Source organism: Anser anser (assembly GCF_964211835.1).
Source record: "Anser anser genome assembly, chromosome: 13".
NCBI lineage: Eukaryota > Metazoa > Chordata > Aves > Anseriformes > Anatidae > Anser > Anser anser.
This window is the reverse complement of record NC_139734.1, coordinates 16,303,986-16,327,629: the sequence shown is the minus strand read 5'-3', so window position 1 is coordinate 16,327,629 and position 23,644 is coordinate 16,303,986. Positions and strand designations below refer to the sequence as shown.

General features: G+C 47.2%; 2 long non-coding RNA genes across 5 annotated transcripts; both read right to left on the bottom strand.

Annotated features, from left to right (window-relative positions):
* Positions 1-2,756: 2,756 nt before the first annotated feature.
* On the bottom strand, positions 2,757-6,557 carry LOC310880761. Of its 3 annotated transcripts, XR_014571906.1 has the most exons (4): positions 5,536-6,550; positions 5,136-5,433; positions 4,486-4,676; positions 2,757-4,387 (listed from the first exon to the last, which is right to left on the bottom strand). It is a non-coding gene; the product is annotated as an uncharacterized lncRNA (long non-coding RNA). The 3 variants fall into 3 exon arrangements; XR_014571905.1 differs by having other exon boundaries at positions 2,757-4,669; positions 5,536-6,557; XR_014571907.1 differs by having other exon boundaries at positions 2,757-4,676; positions 5,536-6,544.
* A 10,376-nt stretch (positions 6,558-16,933) lies between these two features.
* Positions 16,934-22,277, bottom strand: LOC310881033. 2 transcript variants are annotated; one of them, XR_014572069.1, is made up of 4 exons: positions 21,793-22,277; positions 21,646-21,715; positions 18,004-18,110; positions 16,934-17,634 (listed from the first exon to the last, which is right to left on the bottom strand). It is a non-coding gene; the product is annotated as an uncharacterized lncRNA (long non-coding RNA). The 2 variants fall into 2 exon arrangements; XR_014572070.1 differs by having other exon boundaries at positions 21,848-22,277.
* Between the last annotated feature and the right edge of the window lie 1,367 nt (positions 22,278-23,644).

Here is a 23,644-nt window from a genome sequence, read left to right as displayed (position 1 = left end):
TTTCGTGCACTGACATGAGTCAGTCGAGGAAGTCTGCCAGCAAGGGCAGGGACCCCAGTGCTCCCAATCAGCTTGGCTACTCAGGTGCACATCTGCAACCCCGCAACAGAAATTTTCTTCCTCTCCCACAATGCAAACCTGCATCATTTTCTATCTGGAATCAGGAAGAATAAAACTGAAATACCCCAAATAAGCAATAATGACTCTGTGCACTTCTCTGTTACTCTGTGCCAGCTGCTAAATAAGACCCAGGAATGTTTTGAAATGCTCTGAGTTTCTGATTTTTCTTGCTTCTTTTGATGAGACTGAAAGGATTCATTCTTTCTTCATTTTGGTAAGATGCTATTTCCTGGTTTACCTGACTGATTTCATAGGTATAAAACTTAGTCTTTCCTGCCTTGCTACAGGAGATACAGCGGGGGCTGCTGTACAAGAAAAGCTTCCCCCCTCCAACATGATACCTGTGCACTGGACATACGTATAACAAAAAGAAACTCCAAATATTTTTAAACCTTTCCTGTCCTCTCCAGCAACTCAGCTTTTGCTCCCTATGCCTTTATGCTGCTTTAAAATAATAATCATAATAAAAACAATTTGAACTTTCAGTCTTCATCCAACAGGTGAGTGCTGCAAACAGACACATGTTATGGGAATTGCTAGTCTCTATAGCAGGGTCTGCTACCAGCCCCAGAGTGGAGAAAAGAGAATTGTGTCACCCAGCAAGGCACCAGCCTGCAGAAAGGCTGTGGCACTACCAGGGACCCACGTGCCTCAGATCCACATTGCAACAGTCATCCTTCCCTGCCTACCCAAACCCACAGGTTTCAGACCCCGAAGCAGAGTGTGAAGGGGTTAAAGGAGGGTTAATGCTGCAAAACACTAGTCCGGAAAAGTTTTCTGGTGTCTGCACATGGGTCAGTTTTCATTCACAAGCAAGTTCACAGAAGGCAGAAAGCAGCCACAAGAGCACGCGTGAACAACTGCGACAGACTCCCTGCACTAACTGGCCCCAAATCTCTGTAAATAGGGCAACGTCAAAACACCGGTACCTGGTTCACAAGCAAAATCATTTCCTGGTGGCTTGAAGAGTAAATCACACACCAAAAATGCTCAAACAAAATGCCAAATCCCTAGTGATTTGTGGAGAAACCTGACAGCAGCCCCCTACTGTCACAAACAGCTAGCCCAATCTGTCCACATGTTGCTCAAAGCCAAGAAAGCAGCAAATTTGGGTGCATAGCCTACTTCCTATAAGCAGTTATTGAAGCTCTATGGCAACATGAGCAGGATTGTTTTAAGGGGTGGAAAGGGCACAAGGTCACACAGAGCCAAGGGAGGTGGCACTGGTGCTGCACCTTCCACTCTACCTGCTGGGCCAGCTATTCAGCAGCAGGCAAAATGGGCTGTGAAGAGCGTAAAGACACCCAAATGTCACAGGTTCCCTTCCTCAGGAGGCAGGATGGACTTCAACAGCAGCAGCTCTGGAAACCCCCAGGCAGCATCTGTAACCATGCTCCTAGCTGGGACATACAGTGGCCTCCACGACCCACCAGCCCCAGCACAGTGAGGACCGGCTGGGCAGCACTCAGGGCAGCCCTGCTGTAGGTTTTACATTGGCTTTAACTTCCACAGCAGATTATTGGCCTTTCCAGTCCGGTATTTAACAATCCCCATTCATCCCCACTTCTCCCTTCCTTCCACTTCATTCCCTTTCTTGCTCTGTAATAAGATAGGCAACAGGGCACATATTTCTCTAGAACAAAGCATTATCATCCTAATTACAGTTTCCTGGTGTTTTCTTCACTTTTACCATTTTATTAAAAACAATTAGCTGAGAAGAACCATCTTTTTTAATCTCTATCCTATTGTTCTCATCTCTTCTTGAATCTGGGGAGGTCTTTTCAGAGGCTATTTTATTCATAATTACCTGTGTTGGAACAACTGCTCAAAAAGTGAGCCCAGAAAAGATTCTGTTAATACTTTCTTAGCAGGATTGATCCTGCTGCCTCTGAAGTGTGTGATGCTAAGAATTTAATAAAACGTATGTGAAAAGAATAGCTTATTTTCAACAGTCTGTCCAAATGACAGATACAACCTAAAGTATTGACAATGACTTGGAGTTGCAGTGAAATCTGGACCAAAGACTTTTGTCTCACTGCCATACTTGTCTTCCCCAGCTCCTTCAAGGAGTCTGGCTACTGGCAGGTATGGCAGGGAAGATAACACAGCAAGGGATGTGGATTTTACAAGACAAAGATCTCAGTCCCATCCATTCACAATTCAAACCTGCAGGACTTCGTTACTGGTGTGACCTGGAGGAAGGCTGGCCCTGTGGTCTAGCCTGGTGCTGATGCTCCAAGCCCCCTTTAAACACAGACAGCCCTAGCTTGAAAGATGCCTGCTGGATTTTCTTTTTTTTTTTTGTATAAAAAAAATCTTATTCTGAAGCTTTCTCCCCCCTAATTTTGTGTTTATCCTATAAGCCTTTATTTAAAATAGTACACCCAGAGCACCACGATTTTCCATTTGAAAGAGTCCCCCCCCAACCCCCCCCCCACACACACACTGGAGGAAAACTTTAAAATGTATCATATTCAGTCAATTGGCTCTTCAGGTTTTTCCAAGCTTCCCCTCCACCACCTTTGTTAATTACCCGCCATTTGAACAAGGGTCTTCTCCAGCCTTGATCCTGCCGTGAAATCACGATGCTATATTTGTCTTCCTAACATCAAAGTCATTTCCATGGTCACCAACTGTGATGTCATAAACACATTTTTAATGGCTTGTTTACAGCAGGGAACAGAAGGAGAGAGTAAATTATGGGTGGAAGGAAACTCTTATCGATACACAACAGTTTTAAGCACAACTGTGAGGCTGAAGGATGAAGAAAACTTGAGACCAGAAAAAAAAAAATCCTTGTTGAAGTAGTTTTTGTTCTGAAGCTCATTCCAGCACAAAAAAAAATAATCATTTTTAAATTACCAGTGAACAAGAAATCCCAATAGATTACTAATATGTCAGTCAGTCCAGAGTTGTGGAAAGCGATTTCTAAGCCTGACAAATCCATGCCACAATCCACCCAATTTGCTGTATAAATGAACACATACAACACATCCAGAGCAACTACTCCTACAGAAGTACTTGGGCAGGATGCAGTGGGTTCCAGGCATTACTGACTCATACAGTTTTACTTGTCTCAGGTCACAACAAGGATCAGACATTCCTTGAGAGACACTTCAGTTGATTCAGAAAGGTTTTTTTGGCCAGTGATGGCCGTGGCACAACACAGAGACAGTCTAACAGGAATCCACCAACACAGCTAGTCCCCGTTTTGGCCTCCACTGACGCCACTTTCTTATGATCCGCCTTTTTTGGTTCCCAGTAGCTCAAAGTTAGTATCAGCTGTTGGTTTCCAGCATCTGCCCAAGGCAACCCTATTCAGGTGCTGCCCATTCTCAGTAAACTAATGAGTGGACCCAGACATGCTCCATGTCGGAGGCTGGCTAAAGCAGGGCCCAGTACAGCACCTCTTGTCCCACCCCAGGGCAGAAACTAACTCCTTTAGACCTAACCTGCTCAAGAGGGTGGTGAAACCAAGTCAAATATAGTTTCTCTCAGAAGTAACGCAGATGTTTTCCATGGTTGCCAGAGGCCAACTGCTGGTTCAGGCATTGGTCAAACATCATGTCCTCAGGTGGCAGGACACTGATGGGGAAATGAACACCCCACATCCATCCTGGAGGCCATCTATCTGGAGGGCCCAGGTAGATGATCGAGATAGCCCTGGGAGATGCCTGGCAGACGGAACTCACTGTGGTCAGCCAAGGAAACCAGCACTGACCAAAGCTCTTCCATGCTGGGTAGCACAAAGCCTTGCCGTAACCTTCTCTGGGAACTTCAGGAATGGCCAGTGAAGGGCTGACACACTTCTGGGTCAGCAGAGGAGCTGCAGCAGTCTCTGCTAGGAAAGAGTCTCCCAAAGTGGGGTCCTGATCAGCTCCAAGGGGTTCCTGCTCTCAAGGCCACCAGGACCAGGGCCAGCCAGCTCAGTGGTACCCCCAGGAGTGCTAGGCTCCCTCCACATCCAGGCTCTTCCAGGCAAAATCCTCAAGTAAAGCTCACCCTGGAGCCTACAGGAGGAAACACTGGGACTGCTCAAAGCCATGCAGCCATCCTGGCACTTAGCTGCCTTAGATACATCACAGCAAGGCATTCCTGTACATATGCTCCAAAGAGATTATCTCCCCCCCCTACCCAAAGAATACACGGGGAGGGGGAGGAGGGGGGCGACTCACTGGACGATGAAATTCCTTAATTCTTCTCGTGGGATGAGGATTTATGTAGCTCCTTCCCCGCTCCAATACGGGGAGCTCCCCAGTAGGAGATCCTATTGTATATCACATATTAGCAAGGGTACATCTTTCAGCCTGCTCTTCTGCAGAGCAAGCGCAGTCCCTGGCACACAGGAGCTGGGATTTTACACACCCGATTCATCACCGAGGCTCAAAACAAGTGAGCCACCATTTTGCTGCAGTCCCACAGCAGGAATAAAATGGTGGCATAGATGAAAACTGCCAGATCAAACACGAGCCAGTTGTCAGTCACCACCTGCAGCTCTTCCCCGCCTTACATGTAACACTGAATTCATAATCAGGTTAATATTTGATTTCTGGGTGCTTAAACAAAACAAAACACACACAGGCACACAAAAGGAAAAACATAAGGACAAGAAGAAAAAAGAAATACAGTAACAGATCATTAATGTTGCAGCCACAGTCTACCAAGATACAAACTACCCATGTTAGCACTTAACGTTTACCCCACAAAACGGGAACGCCCCAGCTCTGGTGCTTAACAGAAGAGGCAACTGGCTCACTGAAAGGCACCACCACCAACCAACTGCACCCACATTTGACATGCAAAGGGCTTAGTCCCTTTTGTCAGCCACCAGAGCATTTCTCATAAGAAACTGGAAAAGTCAAGAGTGTTCGTTTAATTGCTCCTAACCAGGCTTCCCAGCCCCCCCATCCCACATCGCACCAATTTTCTGCTGGAACACGTGGACATGTCAGTGCACACTGCTGGAGGATGGCAAGAAGCCAGGCAAGCACGGGGCTTCCAGGGAGGGCACTTACCTATGGGCAGATCAGACACAAGAGTTCACATTTTTCTTGGATTTGCACGTTTCTCCTGCCCGCTGGTGTCAGTGGGAGATCAGAGCTGCTTTCTGGGGAGCACAGCACGCCTCAAAACACACACGTGCACACGCACAGTGAGTTTACCTTACAACAGAGCCTGAGCACCACAACAGGACCAGGACGGACCCACGACCACCATGCTTAATGAGGGACCAGCAACAAGATGAAATTAATTTCTGCTCACGTACAATCCTGCTCTGTATTCAGCTTTAAGTTCAAACAATATTTCAATACTCTATACAAAAAAAAAGGATTATTGTAAATAGCTCTTAATTTTTAAAGTTAAAATGAAGTAGTGTATTAGCTAACAGTAATTCTTCTCAATAGCATAGATTACCTTTAAAATGAAAGCATATACTCTCTTTTCAGTGCACAGAACACTTAAAATTCGTTATTTATTTCTGCCAGAGACACTGACTGGGACAAAATATTTCTCAACTTACACTTTTGAACTAGTCTGATTTGTATATACTGTAGGTTTGCTGTATTCTGCTCTCCATCCCAGGAGGGATATTCCTCCATCCCAGGAGGAGGTTATCAGTTGTTAGGCATCACCCGCAGGTGAAAACAATTGCTCAGGCTGGGCTTCTGCTTCCAAATGCTATGATGACTTGGGGGAAAAAGATGCTACTGCGTTAAAGTATTTTACAGCAAAATGTTAGAAATAATGCTTTGGAGCATTCAGTTTATTAAGTAGGACGTTTAGTTTAATAAAGAGAGGCCAAAGTGTCTGTAGAGTATCACACTGGAAGTAAGAAGGGATGAATAAACTTCTCCTGTATATTGAGCAGCATTGCCAAATGCCTAGACAGCACCCTGGGAGAGTGATCAGAGGGGGAAAACTCAGTGGCAAAACAAACTCCCTCCGATCTCAAAGGCAGAAGGATCAACCCCTAAGTTATTAAATTAATAGGAACCATGAGGGAAAACATTGAATGTCTTTGCTTTGGCTCACTGTGTTTTTCTGACAAGGCTGCAAAAGGAAATTTGTTGGGGGAAACAGTTTATGCTGCTCCTGGAGATGGCCATCTGGGATGTGGAGATTAGTGTTTGAGATTTCTATTATCTGAAACTCCACTGGCAGAGTCCATAAAAAAAGAGTGTATAAATTCTGTAGTGGGGTTTAAGTAAAACTATTTTATCTGGGGACTAAGAAATATGTGTAATTACCGTCAGTGGATAATGCTTTTTCATTGCCATTCACCAAAATTGGTTTACCAGATATTATTCCTAAGAGGTATAATTAAAATCAACATAAAATCTAGAACAGAGTGAAAATAAAACATTAGGAAATAATGTCTTTACAATTACTAGACCAAGCAGTGCTCTGCACTGCAGTACAAGCATAATCACTCTCTGGCTAGCAGTGTTTGTTTTCTCTGTACAGACACCTCAAACTCCCAGGCTTCTCAGACAAGCTTCTACTTCGCAGCCTGGTGTAAGGGCATAGTTATTTAATAATGCTCCATATTAAACCCCTGCTCTGAAAAGCAAATGAAAGTGAGAGAAGTTTATTGAATGCATCTGCTGCAGTGTTTCAATGCCACGTTTGTTCTCGGCGTTATTTGCTGAGTTCCCACTGACAGCAGATGGAAAACCTCCATGGTTTTTAGGCAGGTTTGGATCCGGACTGATGTCCCTGTCATGAACTCCTGCCCCGGCAAAATGTCCACAGATGTCAATGGGACTCATGCCAGGGGAAAAATGAATGCTGAGTCCCACCCTGAGTAGCAGGAGGGGCATTTTGGAGCCAGGTACTCGCACCAGATGTTTAATCCTGTTTTATCTTCCTATGGAAGACATTACCTGATGTTAGATGCCACCTCTCATTATGAATGTCTGGCCATCCTTGTTAATGAAAGACTTTGTTTCCTTTTTGCAGATGTTATTAAGCAAAGAACAAACTGATTGTCTAAATTGATTAAGCAGATTCATTCCAGTGAAAAATTTATTATTTGCCTAGTTCATTTCATCAAATCAATTCAGAGGAAAAAGGCTCCATGAATTAAACTAATCATAAATATATATTTTAAAAGCCAGCCGTCACTGGCAGGATAGATTTAGTGCAGTCAATCACTAGGACAAGGACTGAATTTTAAAGCAGGACCTTGCACTGATTCTCAGAGCCTTCTTTACCTTTTATTTCAGAAAACTGCTGCTTGGGGGCCAATTCCTACCTGTATTTACTTCTCTATATTCTCATTAAACTTCCGTGGGTGCCTAGGAGTCATATTTGGTGAAAAAAGAAACATAATATTCAACTGGCATTTCCTATAAAATAGCAATCATACAGTCATTAGAAAGATAACTCTGACAGGTTAATAAGAATTTCTGAGTGTTTCGGTGTAAGCTCTTGAAAAACACACGTTTTAAAAATAAAATGTCACTCATTTATTAGACTCAACATATTCATTAAACTCGGTCACTTCACATTCAGAGAAGGTTTTCTGTCTAATCGTTTGCAGGACACAGATGGAAAAGTCAGACCGAAATGCTAATATTCAATTCAGTTAAAAAGAAAGATCAACCATTGCATTTATATTTCTCCAGAAAATTATAGGAGGGTTTGGGCTTTTGGTGAATGCATATGCGCATGCAGACATACACATATTTTCTACATTTTTTTTTCTGCAAAGATAACTTTAAAATCATTATCCAAGAAAAATCTTCTGTTACCTTATTGACCTTTGCAAATCTCTTTGTCACGGATTGCTAAAAAGCACCCAGGTGTCACTTAACAGTTGATCTAACTCTAACTAAATTCTCCAGCTTTTGCCTTTCATATCCTTTGACCTCAGAGGTGCAGCAGGCATCGCTGCCAGGATCTTCTCAGTGTGGCCATAACTCCTGCACAACGAGCAAGGGTAAAGCAAACATGTTGTGAGTACGGGTGCATGGTGCAGCCCGGAGACACCTCAGCCACACTTCCATCTCAGGCCCAGGTTAGCAGTTCAGAATAACATTTTCCTGCCTAGTACTCATACCCAGTCCTGTAGCCCTTTGATGATGCTGGTTTCAAGTAACTCTAAATTGTCCCGTCTTATGTTGAACTTCCCAAGAGTGACTTGGCTGGCACCCCTGGTTCAGCACATGGGCACACATGCACGAGAAAACACTTGAGAACAATTACATCTCACTGAGCTCCTCTTCCTTTTCTTTAAAAGCCAGGGGAAGTTTTGCTGCTGCCTGACCTCGTGGGGCAGGTGTTCAGCAGCGCAGCTGTTGCCTCAGCCCCCGTGCTTGCTGTCAGGTAGACGTCAGGATCTTAAAAGAAAAAAGATAGTACAACGGTGTAGTGTGAGAGCAAAAGATATAAACACTGGCATGAGCGGTAATGTAATTGCACATAGCACAGGCAAAGCAGAAAATCTCAAAAAGCTTAATTGTAAGACTGTAAAAAACGAACTCCTGTGTGGATGCATTACAGAAGGGATGTAGTGCTTTCAAAGATGCAGAAATGACAGCTCTGAAGATTTCATCGCTGCCTTTCCCAGGGGGTTTGTCCCCCATCCCCACCCTGCCAGGGCAAGGAGCAGCATCCACACATCACTAGCATTGTCCCCCTGCTTGGCTCTGTGCAGAGCAAATCCTCTGCTGCAAAAAGCAGTGGCCAAGGGCTGAAGCTGCCCGGTGAGGCCGTAACCCATCAGGCTCCGATTCACGGCAGGGCTCCCCACCACAGCACAGGGGCAGTCGAGAGGCACAGCACCCAGCCAGCATTGCCCACTGATGCGCCCCTGACGATGTGCTGCATTCATCAGGCTCTTCTCCGGATAAGCAGGTGTTTTGATTGGGAACTTTGAAAAGAAAGCAAGCAATGACAGATGAGAAAAAAACTCCACCAACGCTCCCAATAACAGAAGTTCCCTTCAAAACCCTTGTCTGCTACATCTTGATAAACGCCCTCAGTATATATTTACACTGTCACTTTCAAGTGTTTTCCCCATCTTGTACTGAGCCTGTCTGTAATGTCTGGTTAATGGCACCCCGTATGCTGCTGTGCTCTCGCTGTGCGCAGGGACTAGCGCCCACCCGCGCTAACAGATGCACCCAGCAAGGAGCACACAGCTCGGCTGCCACTCCCACACTAAGAGGCACCTTCCCTCCATGTAGGGTGGGAATTACCTGGGAACACGTTTTTCCATCACCCTTCTTTTATTCTCTCATGTTTCTACCCCAGGGGTTTGAAGGCACTGGAGAAAATCAAAGCCCATGTGCTGGGGGTCTGTGTTCAGGCTAGGGAAGTGTGGGAACCACCCCAAAGAGGGCAGCACTCAAGGGGCCAAGCTCCCTGCCCTGCACCCCTCTCCTATGTGAGAAACTCGGCATTCATTTGAAAGCAAAAGTGTGTTTTCAACTCCTATAGCCATGGGAAGGAAAGCTCGGAAACAAGTGGTCTAAAGGTCCTGCCTTTGACAGATATAAAAGTCTTTTTTTTATTTTTTAAACCTATTCCCACAATGTTGCAAGGCCTGACTTGTGGTTTCAAGAGTAATATCAATTAGTCCTGGGATCAGCTGTAGGACAGGGACAGACAGAAGTGAGAGCCACATCTCCTCAAGAAACCAGACTGAAATATACCGTGGTGAGAGATACCCCATGACCAGAGGAGGTGGCAACATCAGAAGCATGTGCCCTTTCTCAGAGCAAACCCTGAGATTCCCTGGAGCCTGCCTGCATTGCGGGCAGTGCCCCCGGACACACGCAGACCTGGGGAGCCTGGTGAATCCCAAGGCTTGCCACTGCTGGCAGACCTCTATCAGACCTGCTCTAGGAAGGACCAAGTGATGGGTGGGTTCATTTTGAGGCTGGAGCTCACCATTCCCACTGCCACAACTGCTGCTGTCAGGTGATGGTGATGGCCACAGCAGGCATTCGATGCAATTCCCTGCGCTCCATCACTTCAAATTCAAATCTGACCTCAGTGGAGGAAAAGCAGATTTATTCAGGGATGCTTAAGTAACTGCCTTATCAATTACCCAGTGACACCCGTGCTCAACTTCTTTGCCAGGTAAACAATTCAGGTTGAAAACCAGCTTCAGTAGGTCTTCACATTTAAAAATCCATGTATTTTCCATCCTGATTCTTTTTAGCATTTCAAGTAACAGAAAATATCTTTCAGATCATGTTTGCTACTTGAGCTGGCTTCCCGTTACCTATGGCATTAGGGAGGGGGGTGCTTTCCTGGCAGGCTGCCCGGACGGAGCCCCGGGCAGGCTGTGCCTGCATGTCCAAAGGAGCTGCGGGCACAGCACTGGGTCCCGATGCCGAGGTGCCAGGGCAGAGCTCTGCCAGCACGCACCACGCCGACTGACAAAGCCTGCCAGCTGGGGCGTAACACAAATTGGAGCTGACATAGAAACATGACAAATTCATTATTAATGGCACAACTATTTTTTAATACGGAGAAGGCTGTACTAGATTAATAAAAACAGGCTTTTACATTCTTAACAGGCAGCGGTGGTGGGGTGTGATCTCTGGAAAAGCAAGCGCTCCTGATATGGGGACTGGATTTCTCTCCAGGACATGGCAAGTCCCGCGTGCTCCAGAAGGTCACGCAGGCTGACGCGGTGCCAGGGTGAGCCGCTCACACAAAAGGTCAGCGTGCTGCGGGACCCGCGCACCGCTCCTCCTCGGGGGGCTGCAAACCTCTTCGAGCTCGTAGCATTTGCACTGCCTCACCTTCAGCTCATGGTATTTTTTAAGGGGGCTTATTTTATTTTTTTTGCATAAAAAGGAACCTGTGGTGTGCATCACTGACCCGTCTGCAAAAGAAAGCTACAACAGCGCCTAGGTGGATTTCTGTCCTCCTTCTCTCCACATACCTGTATGTGCAAGCACTCACTCACACGAACAAGCTCTCTGTCAGCCTACAGATCAGTGTCTGTATGTATGCATACATATATGGATTTACTTTTATTTTTACTCCAGGTGTACAAATGAGATCCATGAGCATGCAATTTAAATACTTCATTTAACTCCTCGTTAGCATTTACTAACCTTATTTCTGCTTTTTTTTTTTTTTTAAGTTGTTCTCTTCAGAGGGAAGAAAACACAGTGTCAGGGAAAACTATTTCAAACAAACCTTGAGAAGGATGAGCAATTAGGCAAAATGAACTCACATTCTTGCCCTGTTTAATTCTTCGCTGTAGTTGTAGGCCATGTACCACTCACAAACAACCCTATGCAGTCTCAGAGCACTGTGCGGCTACAGAGAAATCCCACTCGAATTTCCAGATTTTCCTTTCGGAATGGATGCACCTTTATTTTTTTTACAGGGATTATTCTGATAACGGGCTGCTTTTTTTCAGCCTCCTTAGCATTTTCTGCTACCGGTTTCTCTCTTGCATTTATCAGAGGCAGGCTACGCCGCCCCTTGCCATCTACCTCACAAGGCAGCGCTGAAGGCCTTGGGGCAGCCTGGCTGACACGTGGCACCCTCACGTGGCATTGAGTTTGTCCCTGGGCTCGGAGGCAGAGGCTCCGTACAGACACATGGATGCAGCACAGACACACGGACGCAGCCTGGAGCTTCCTAGGACAAAACCGGGGCAGCGAGCACAGCTTTTAGAAAAACAAATGAGACTCCAAACTGCAACCGCTTTTTCCCAGCCGAGACAACGCTGCCACGCAAACCGCAGCCCTACTCCCTGTGCCCGCTCACTGAGGGGTGAAACCACCCACGCGTGGCGATCCTGCGGGCCCCCAAGGGTGCTCAGCTGAGTGTGGCAGCTCCCGAGAGCAACTGGAGGCCTCCCATGAGGGAGAGGAGCAATAAAGCGTGTGGCGTGCTGTCACCGCGGGGAGAGGGGCAGGGACTGCTTCCTGCAGGAGCAGCAGTTTGCAGGAGCCCTTGGCAAAGCCACCTCCACTGCACCAGCACCAGGGATGGGACGAGCGAAGGATGGGGTGGGAATGAGCCATCGGCACATATTGTCACCTGGTGCCTTTTTTAAGACCAAAGCGTTCGATGAGCCGTGCTGGAGCACAGCCACCAGCTCATGGCCAGCAGGAAGGGAGCAGTCGTCACCTGTCCCATCACACCCTGAGCACTGGGCCACCAGTTCTGTCCTACAAGAAACAGCAAATTCAATATACTCCAAGGAGAGGCTCCCACGGGAAACTATTTCCCTGAACGTTTAAGATGAATGTAATCCGAAATAAGAAACGTCAAAGATGGGGACGGAGCCGCGGGGCAGACACACGACGACTGTTCCTGGGGGTGATGTCTCCACCTGCTGCTTTTGTGCCCGCTGAGTCCCTGCCCCCAGGGACCGCCACCACTGCTTACACCTGGTGGGAAGCCCAACACGGAGCAGTTGTCACCACGCGGCCTGGCCACGTCCCACCACGATGCCCGCCCTGCCCAGACCGAGGAGGTTGAGTGGCTGAAGGGGCGGTGAACACCCACATCCCCATGGAGGTGCAAGTCCTTCCCCTGTGCCCTTCCCAACAGGTGCCAGCACCTCCAAAAAGCCCCAGTGTGGCCCGAAGCAGCCTGCAGGGTCTCGCCACAGCTTTTTTTTGCCTCACTGCCCCCATCCCCATGGGCTCCCTGAGCTAACAGAGGGCACGGTGGATGGACCATTAGGACCATCTCCTCCTGGCATGGCAGTCACGGCCAAGATGCTGGCCCAGCGAGAGGGGACATATGGAGAACCCCAGAACCACACACCAGCCCTGCCGCATGGCTCTGGACAGAGAAGCCACGCTGGTCCTCAGCAGCTGAATTAAAAGCTTGGGGGGGGGGATGCAGCAGTTGGGATCCTTTGAGCCCGTCGCAGTTGGCTGCTATTAGCACACAAAAGCGATGCCGAGCAGCCGAGCAGGACAAAAGGGTGTGGGGCAGACAGAGGAGAGAGACGGAGGGGTGGAGCGAGACAGAATGGGAGAGGAGACGCACAGACAAGGAGGAGGGGAGGGAGACACACACTCACACAAAAATCAGAGCAAGGGGAAGACAACGGGATAACAAGGGGGGCAGAGACCCCGTGGGGAGGGGCGGGCCTCATCTGGACGCTCCCCTCCACCATGGCCCCTCTCTGCTGCACTTGTCCACGATCCCTCTGCCTGCTCTGGGCAAGAATCCTGCCGTGCTGGGTGCAGGGCGCCAGGTTTAAGTCCCCAGACCAGATAGGATTTTCCTGCTGACCCAAGTTTTGCACCATTGCTAGGGTGTCTGCAATCAGTGGATTTGCAGAGGGTCCTGGTGAAACTTGCTGTATTTCTCACCAACAAACATTTTCCCCATTCCCACAAGTGCACCTTGGACCATGGCACAGCCACCAGCATCCACCTGAGAAACTGAGAACTGGTCCCAGTTAACAGCAGCTTAGGGACCAGCATGGATCCCCAGCCCCCCAAAGAAGCCTCAAAATCCTTCTCCGCTTTCATGCTTCTCCTTTTACAAGCACCCCATCAGACCAGGGAGTGCCACAGGAGATGCTCCCCTCCCTCATGCAGCCAAATGACCCCAGACGGCCCACCGCAGCCTCACCAGAAAGAAGATGATGTGGAGCTCAAACACACATTGGCTTTAACTTCTCAATAACGCCCCTATAAATGATGGAGTAAATGATAGAACAACTGTGAAACTCCCAGCGTTCTCAAGGATATTTGAAAAGCTCTCGTATTTCTAGTGTTTCATAAAACAAAAAAAAGACAGAAATGGAAAACAGATTTTTTAAGTATGAACTTTCAGGGAATTCAATAAAAATGCATTTTTTCTGACTGAAAACATTTCTTTATCTCTAGGAATGAAAAATAACACAACTGGATCAAATGTCTCCAGCTCACTGCTCTCCCAGCTCTGTCTCCTAGCCCTGGTGCCCTCAGCCCGCTTCTCCCGCAGCCCCATCTGCCTCTCTAGTTCCTGGCTATCTTCAACACTTTATTCTTCCTACAGAGATTTTTCTAGTTTTATTTACTTTTTTTTCTTTTTTCTGGATTACCCACTCTTTGGCTTTCTCTCTCTAAAATAAATTTTAAAAAATCACTGCTTTATTTCCCATGCTATTTTCTCCCTTTTGGTTGCATTTCCTATAATTACCAACAGTACTGCCAGAGCTGATTTCACAGCAAGGTCCCTCTCTGAGCTCTACTTGCTGGTTGCTGCAGCACACAAATTCTCAACCTGCACCATCTAAATGAGACCCAGCATCAGACTGGTCCTCCTTGGGCCAAAGCTCTCCACAGCAAACAAAATATTTGAGACAACCAAGAACTAGCTGAAAGTAACAGAAAGTGAAGGCCAACAAATCCAGTCCTTTTCCAGATGAGGAAAAGGTCCATGAAAAAAAAAAAAAAAAAAAGAGAGAGGAAAAAAAAAAGGAATTAAAAAAAAACAAAACAGAAGGAAACTTCTTGGCTTGATCAGGGATGAATCACATACATGTTCGTAACATAAAACAAGGATCACTGAGCAGTTAAACCTTGACTCCAGCTCCAGCTTAGCTGGAATAAGGGCTTCATTTCCAAACGGTAACTTGCACACTGATATTTATTTCATAAAGCTGGGGGCCATCACCATCTCTGGCTTTCAAACAGGGATAAAGCAGACAGTTTGTGGGTGCAGGCAATAAAGTGTTCACAGCACCTTTAAAAATGTAAAAAACAAAACAAAAAACAACAACAAAACAACAACAACAACAAAAAACAGATAGAGTTGTTAGGTTTCAAATGTGTAAAGTGTTAACCTCCCCACAAAAGCAACTTGAAAGAATGATTTTTGATCAGCACCAGTATTGAGAGTAATTCAGTTCATATGTGTTGAGAGAGCTGTGGCAGACAAAATATTTTAGAAAACTGTTGCCCGGGATCCTTTACAATTTCAATTTTCTTCTACAGAATTTTGAGGTCTAATTGAATGATGAGCTGCAAACCATCAGGCAGAAAACAGGCAATAGGAACAGAGGGGGAGAGCAAAGGCCCCTGCTCCCATACACACACGCGCACGCTGGTGCAACACGTTTCCAGCGAGGTGGAATTCCTGCATTCAGCACAGATAACTCTACATAGGCTTCACTGTTTGCATTTTAATTTTGTATGCCTGCCTTTCAATTTCCAGCAGTGAATGATGGGAACACTAGCTTTAAGGAATCTGGAAGTTAAAATAAGTGCCACGCTTTGATACAGGGGAGAAGGCTGGGTTCATTTCGATGTAAGAATTAATCAGGAAAGATGAGTTAGGCTTTGGTAAAGTGGTAAGGGTACGGCAAACCTTTCTGGGCTAATCCCATTACCTTTTTCCTCCTTCACGTTCAGTCCTGTACAGCTCAGGGTAACCTGGAACAGACCACCCTTGGTTGGTTTTCCCCATGCAAAGGACTCCGGAAAGCGGTTTAGGTGCATGATTTGAGATACAAAAGTTTCTTCCCAGCCCATGCCATCACACGGGATCCACTTCCAGAGCGGTGTGGGGACACCTCAGTCTTCAAATCTTTCCCAAACTGTGTCAGGATACCCTGAGCCTTTGTCATCTAACTAAATGTATGTCACACTTCCTCAAGTCAATAACAGATGTCCCAAGAAGGACAGCTCTTGAGGTCAGGGATTTTTTCTTTCCTTTTTTTTTTTTTTTTTTAACTGTTGTCTTTTTGCTTCCCATTCGGAAGGGTCAGGAGGGGGGGATCCGAGCACAGCCCCAGGGCCGCCCCTCGCCACCTCCCCGGCCAGCGGTCCTGGAGCGCTGCGGCTGCGAGTGCTCTGTTTATTTTACACAAGTGTCCCCTGAATGAGGAAAAATAAATAGAAGAAGCAAACATATGACTCTCCTTAGCACAAAACCTCCCCACCTCCTCCTCGCCTTTTTTTTTTTTTATTATTATTATTTTTTTTTTTCCTCCTCCTCTGGCGACATAAAAAGAGGCTGCGTCTGCCCCTGTTGAATGTAAATGCCTTTGAAGTGGAACTAATCATTTCAAGGATAGTTTGCGTTGTCCTAACAACGCAGCTGAATTGCGAAGCCCCGCTTTTTGTTGGAGATATGTTTTCTTTCTTTCAGCCCAACCTGATGATGATATACCGCTTTCACGCTCTGTCCTCCCGCATCGTAAATCTCCGCTGCCGGCTCCCCAGCCCCAACTCCCCCACGCCAGCAGGGGACCGGCTGCGGGCCCCCCGGGCCGGGCCGGGCCGAGCCGGGCTGGACCGGGCAGCGCAGCCGGACGCCCCCACGGCTCGGCCCGGCCCGGCCCGACCCCAGGCGGGGGCGGCCCCGGAGCCGTCCCGGTCCCCCCCCCGGCACCCCGGAGCATCCCCTGCGGCGCTCGGAGGGCCGCTGCCCGCGGAGGCACGGCGCACCCCTCGGCTCCTCTTAATGCCATTAGTGACAGGGCTCGGGTTTCAATCGGGGCTCGGTGACGCTCCGGGGCTGCCGCGGGTGCCTCGGAAATTCGGGTCAAGCGCCTCGGACTCGGGTTTCACGGTCAAGGCTACCGGGAGGCAACCTCGGAAATGGCCCGGAGAGCCCCCGGCAGCAAGCGCCGCCGGACGGACGGACGGACAGACAGACAGATGTGCAGAGCTCGCTGAACGCTCGCTAGCGGACAGCCCGCAGACACCGGCCCAGCAGCACAGCTTTACTGGCCCCCCTACCCCATCCTACCCCCCCCCCAAAAAATCCACCCCCACCCCCACCCAAAACACCCACCCACCCACCCACCAAACCCACATCCGAACCAAACCAACCAACCCAAACCAATCAACCAACAAAAACCCAACCAACCAAAACAGCTTTTGGGGCTTGGATGTTTTCCCCACCGGGTCCCACTCCAGGCAGGCCAGGCTCTGGGTTAAGCCCCCCTCAGCAGGCAGTTGCCGGCTGACAACTCTCGTTTTTTAAGAACAGAGAAACATATTTTATTTACTGCCTCCTATAAATTATTTACTAGCAGGGCTGAGGTAATTCCATTAAAGCCGCATGGTATGCTTACACCAAATAGTTATCTGGGGACTGTTGTGTTTTTTTTGTTGTTTTTTTTTTTTTTTTTTTTTTTTTTTGCCATTGTAAAGCCACGCAGTTGCCAGAGAGCAGAGAAAAGGAGGTCTTTGCTGGAGAAATGGGCCTCAGGAAGCGGCACAGGAACAGAAAGGAAAGCAATGGCTTTGCCCCTCTTTTTACAAGGCCCTACCAGCAAGAAACAGCCACCAGGGCAGGGCTGGGAGCAGCCTGGCCCCATCGCTCCTTGCCATGGGGGGAACCGCTTCATCTCTGCCACCAGCCAGCACTCTCACCAGCGACACGAAGCCACAGCAAGGTTTCACCATGACTTAGGGTCCCCAAGCGCTCCTGCAAAGCTCAGCTGCTGGGGACAGGATTGCTTTAGCACCTGTCTCCATCATCCTCAGGCCCAGCACGGCTCCAACAAGCACCCACAGGTTCTGCTCGGAGAAGACAAACACCCAAGCCTGGGTAGGCTCCCCAGACTGAGGAAAGCTATGCAGAAGGGTGAGAGAAAGGAAAATTCCAGGTAAATATTTTTTACCCTCAGAATGTGGTTTACTAGCAACCATTCCCAGGGGGGCTAGAAAAAATCCCAGTTTTCCAATTGCAAGGGGAAGGCATGACATTTAAAGAAGCTATCTCTGTTTCTACTGTCTTTCTCTCCACCCCATGCAGGGGCATTTTGCTAGAAAAGAAGTAGAGGAATTGGTCCTACAGCTCCAAATATTCCCAACACATGTCTGAGAAAAACAGGTTGTAAAGAAGCCACCCACCAAATCTAAACAGGCAGCGCTGTCTCTGGTTGAGATGAGATGCGATGTGCTACTGAAGTTTTTATATTTATTTAAACTAATAACTCACTCGGATCCTACAGAGGTACTTTTATTGCAGCTGAAGTTCCCTGTGTTCCCCCTCCGTTTACTTTCTAGTCCATGCATCCTCTGAATCCCCTCGAGGTAACTCAGGGCCTGTGAAGAAAGGAGCATAAATTGCAGCTTGCTATTTCACCACTGGAGAGATGTAATAATGTTTCTAATCAGTGAACTTGAATATTTTAAATTTGCTTTAATTCCTCCAAGCAAACACTTCATTTTCGCATGGATTCGGTCACACTTCATTGGCATTTTTCTGCCCAAACAGTCTTGGCTCAAGAACACGAATATGTTCTTGATACAGCATTTTATACGTAAAGCATGGAAAACCTGTTTCCGTCTATATTAAACCAAGGTGTTGCTGAGTAGCACGGATACACCGACATCTAGGAGGCCAGAGCACAAGTGCAGAAGATGCAGCCCAGATGCAGAGCAGCCACATGCCAGCCCCCCCACGCTGTCCCACTGCCCCCAGAAGCAGGAAAGCAGACGTCCCATAAAAGGGACTGGGTTTTGCAATTTCACCGGGTTTTATGGTAGCCCTGGAGCAGCTGAGTCGCAGATGCTTCAGCATTTCACCTTGGTAGGTAGCTACATCCCAACCCTCAGTGCTTCCTGGCTGTGTGTCTTGTCTCACAGGACTTTTCAGTGCTTTTAAAAGTCAGATTTAATAGCACTATTTATAGAACAGACACTGAGCATGCTGTCTTTCCGTGTCAGCTCCTCCAGGTCCTCTCAGACATGAGCTGCCATATCCGAGGCTGAGATTGTCACTCCGATAGGGCAGCCCGTGGAAGCAGTCCCTGTCTTTGCCCATCTGTGTCAGATGCAGGGATGCTGGTGGGGTTCACATCTCGGCAATGGGACTCCTGAACCGTAAGTTAAGCTCAGAAATCACACAGTTCTTTCTGAAGAATGCATTTAGTACTTTCAAAAGTTTCTGGCTTTTTGAGCCTTCCAACCACATTTTTGACCCTAAAGGCTGAGATTCTTAAACAGAGCCCAGAACTTCATGGCAACCCCAACAAGCACCAGACTGGCGCTGTTGTAACTCACTTCTCAAGGATAACCATCATAAAGCAGGTTTCTTTCTCTTGGTGAGTACACTTACAACATCTGTCAGTGCGGATGGCAGGCAGAAAATGCACTGGGGGTTTGTGAGGTGCAAAACAGGAATAGACACGTCAGTCTAGGGGCTGGAGCAAAAGCTCCACAAAATCAGCACTGTCAGCTGGCTCCAGTGGCTCTGCTGAGCACTTGTGGCCATTCAAATCTGCAAGCAGGCCAGCTGGGCTTGCACTGACACCTACATCCTCAGAGGCTTGAGACCCAGGGTGTGAATGCACAGGGAGTTTGAGAGACAGGGACCAGTTCCCTGCTGGTGTAAGCGGGTGCGACCCCCAGCTGCAGGGCCACTGCGCCTACTTGCATCAGCACCAGGTCAAGTCTTGAGCTTCCTAAAACGAATTACTTGAACAGAAGTTGCCCAGTACACCTCTGCTTTCATTTAAAAGAAACCTACTTTTTAACATCTTAATAAGTACTTTGATTCTGCAGCCGTGCCACCTCAGTAACCATGGAAATCGTTTATGAGATATGGTAAACCCACAACTCTTTAATAAATGTCATACCCAGTTTCAGAACAAGTGTTTTATGATAACAAAGAAAGTGTGCAGGAGTTGCCAAAGTGTTTGAATATTTCATTTCGTGTACTCCCTCTGTGTCTTGAAAATACACACAGAGCAACCACTTCGACAATACAAAATGACTGGAAAATATGCATACATTTGGCAACATGTGCTTTTGTTTTTCTTCTTTCTATATCATCTTTTCTGAAACTATCCTGCAGGAAGTTTGAAATTATCACCCAGCCCTTCATCGTCTTAGTTTAGTGTTTCTGAGCTCAGACAGAAGAGAGACAGCAACAACAATAAAAGGCAAAAGGAAAAAAAAAAAAGGAGAAAAAAAAAAAGAAAAAGAAAAAAACCCAACTTGAAGCATCCTGGGATAAATTTAAAAAGGTTTGTAAGACAAAAGACAGCAAACAGCATGTAGCATGAGAAAGGCTTAATGCTCAAAGAAACACCCTTCAAAAATAATACATCTGTTTGAGCTGCAAAAGCTCCTTTAGTTGCAGCCTGCTTGCATTAACACTTTTGGACAGCCCAGTGCCTCTGACACTTGGCTGAGCAAACATTTCAGATACATTTTCTTTACAATACTCCAGATTGTCAATCTTTATATGGCATCAAGAGTATGTTCCCTTAAGGAAATATGAAGTGAATTATATTATTTAGAGTTAAGAAAATGAGTCTAATAAAAAAAGAGTGAAATCTGCAACAACCCCCCAACCAACACCACCTCTCCCTCCCTTTTAAATTGAGCTAGATTCTGGTCTGTGACAGAGATCCAAGACAACTCTTCCCAGAACGTGATATGCTGAAATATCATTGCAGCAGACTATTGAGACATGGCTTGGTTATTGTTTTGGTTTTTTTTGTTTAATGCTGAAAAAGACTTAACCGTACTTCAGTGACTTAAGAACAATGACTGTCCTGCCATTAGAAGAGCTGCTGAATCAAAGTGAAAACCACACTGCATGCAGCAGGAGAGTCACACACACTCTCCACTCTCCCTGATAACATGTATGAAGTGATGATAACTCGTATGCAGCAACGTAGCTCAGCTGTCCACATTGCCAACTCCTGGTAGCCTCCCCTCTCGCTGTGGGTGATTTTTGCCCCCCAAATTCCGGCATCCTTCTGCCAAAGCAGTTTGTTGCGCTGAGCTCTGGTGAGACACTTGAAATCTCGCTCTTAATTATTATTATTTTTATTAATATTATTTAATCTCTCCTCATTCAGACATTCCCAGCTTGAGATAGCTCTGTATATTACTACGCCTGTCAGGGAGACGGTGAGAATAATACGGGCAAAAAGGCCGGGCTGCTCCTGGTTGGGTTTGTGGCAGTGAGCACAAAGGGGCTGGCGGGGGGTGAGGGGGGCACGGCCCGTGTGCTCTCAGCATCTCCGCTCATCTACCTACCTACGTGTCTAATCGCTGCTGAAAAAGGCTGAAGCGACGCGGCTCCAAGCCAGGCGACACGGGGGAGTGCTTTGAAGTGCTCTGCATTGGTTCCACCCTGCACCCCAAACAGAGTGGGTCGAGGCGTCCCCACGGCACGCTCTGCATGCGCACGTCCACGCCGGCACCGTGCTGCACCCCCAGCAGCAATGCACGCACCTGCATCAGCAGCGATGAACACACCCCACGTAGGCAATAATGCGTGCACCGTGCGGCAACGCGCAGCACCCTCAGCGGCAGTGCACGCAGCCAGGACTGCAGCAGGAGAGCCCTTCCCCAGGCCCCAGCACTGCCCGCTTCTCCGAGCCCACTGATGCTGCTCCCTGCTGGGTGAAAGCAGCTGCTGGGATGGTGCATGCTGCAGAAGGACGAAGAGATGTACGGCCACCAGGGAGCTTGCCCCATCAGAATGAAGGGGACGTGGTTTGGGAACCCTCTACACGTAGGCGAGAGCGTGCTGCGCGGCACCATCAAGGGGCAGAGCCAGGACAACTCCGCAGCACAGCAAAGAGGACAAAGCCCCAGCCATGGGGCAAGGTGACCTTACCTGTCACATATGTAGAAGTTAGCAGCAGATTTTCTCGTTGCTGTTTGTTGTGGATTTTTTTTCCCCCTCACTAAAACCACAAAGAAAAGAAAGTGAGAGTATCCAAAATAGGAACAACACCCGATTCACACCTGACACAAAACATACCACTGAGCGCGTTGGTACCCATGGGTGAGGTTGTTCACACTCGGTATTTATGTACCTAAGCTCTGCCCTGGTTATTTGCTCAAAGACTTCTCTGAGATCATGGATTTTCACCGCACATCAGAAGCTGCCAGCAACCAACAGCAGGCATGTCCTCAGGTCAGCAGCGCGCAGCCCATGACCCCACACCCAGCGCAAGGATTTCTTTGCAAACAAGACACTTTCATCAAAAGTGCTGAGCTCGCTCAGCTGCCGCCAAGGTGAGCTGCTGGTAGTCGGACAACCTCTGCAGCCATCCTCTCCCCTCCTGGGTCAGAGGGATGGCTCAGGATGGAAAGAAGGCAGGATCAGGCCCTTAAACTGTTAGCATCCCAGCTGTTTCAAGCACTTTCCTACCCTATCTTCTACATTACTAATTAGTGCCTGAGTTAACTGATTAGGTCACCCTGAATCTTATCAGAGTATCATTTGCAAAGAATTGCCTTGACATCCTCCATATTTCCTCATCTCTTTAATTCTCTATCACAATTGTACACTAAAGAATTTTCCAATTAAGGTAATTTACATAAGCAAACATGGCTTAATGTAAACAATTAGCGTCGTGTTATTGCATGAAAATATGTAATTAATCCACAGATTTTCCTAAAGGCTATTGTGTTAAGAAAGAATCTGTGGCCATGCTGGTGCCTGCGTTAGATTCCTGTTTGCGCTGTTACAACGAGCGCAGCAGCGTGGCTGGAGTCCCTGCATGCCCCATCCCTGCAGCACGCACACATGCACGCACACCGCCCTTCGTTCTGCCTAGGTACCCAGCAGCTCGTGCTCTAGGAGTTACCTCCCAGAACAGCAAGCTGGGGGGAAAAAAAAAACCAAAAACGCATCACTGACTAACCTTTTACTCTGTCAATCTATTTGTTCCTCTTCCAAACTGAAAAATCACAAGCCAAATTGTATTAAAGTGCCCTTCATAAATATTTTCAAAAGGTGAAGCAAAGATCAAAGTGATATACAAAACAGATCCTTAATTTTGCTTTATTTGTTTTACCCAAGCATCAGAGGGGCATCGGGAGGCAGGCTGTGATGATTTGTAATGATTCTGTCATTCCAACGCTATCCCAAATCTTTCTTTGAGTTTTATTTTTACATGTTTTCTGTTATGGGGCAACAAAGAGCTATTCGTTTTGCCTAGCACAAACCTTAGTTTTGATTAAGTACTTCTGGTAACCATTTAGGGTGCTAAAATCTATCATTACATTTAATTATCCTTGTTTTTTTATAGTCCTCTTTATTGCTCATTAAATTACTAAAGATACTTCTGCGGTTTGTTCTTAAGGAAGGATCCAGCAAGCAACATATGCTGGTGAAAGGTTGCTCAGGTTTCCACAGCATCTGAAGCTGTCAGCAAAAATTCACTGATTTTGTTTTATCAAAGGATAAGCAGCTCTTGTAAAACCCTGGCACTTTGGTCACCAAAGTAATAGTCACATAAAAGAGGCCTTTTAGGTATTAGGTTTGGTGAGCAGCATTTTTCCGGTATTCAGAACACTTGGAGAAATATTTCTGTAATTCAAAGCTGAGCAAACCATGAACATGGACGTGAAGGTATTTGTTTTCCCTCGGCCAAGCCATTTTTTGCAGTATTGTTATGAGACCTGCAACAAATCTGGGTGCATGACCAGGAGCTCCACGTTGGCGATGGGCTCTACTATCCTGCAGCTGTGACCCCTCCCAGAAGCCAAAAGACCGGGGTGTACTGGTAGGAGACCTGGAGGATGCTGAAGCACTGAAAAACCAGCCATCATTCAGGAAAAATGGTCTGAGAGGAGCCATGCCAATATTGTGATCACACCACATC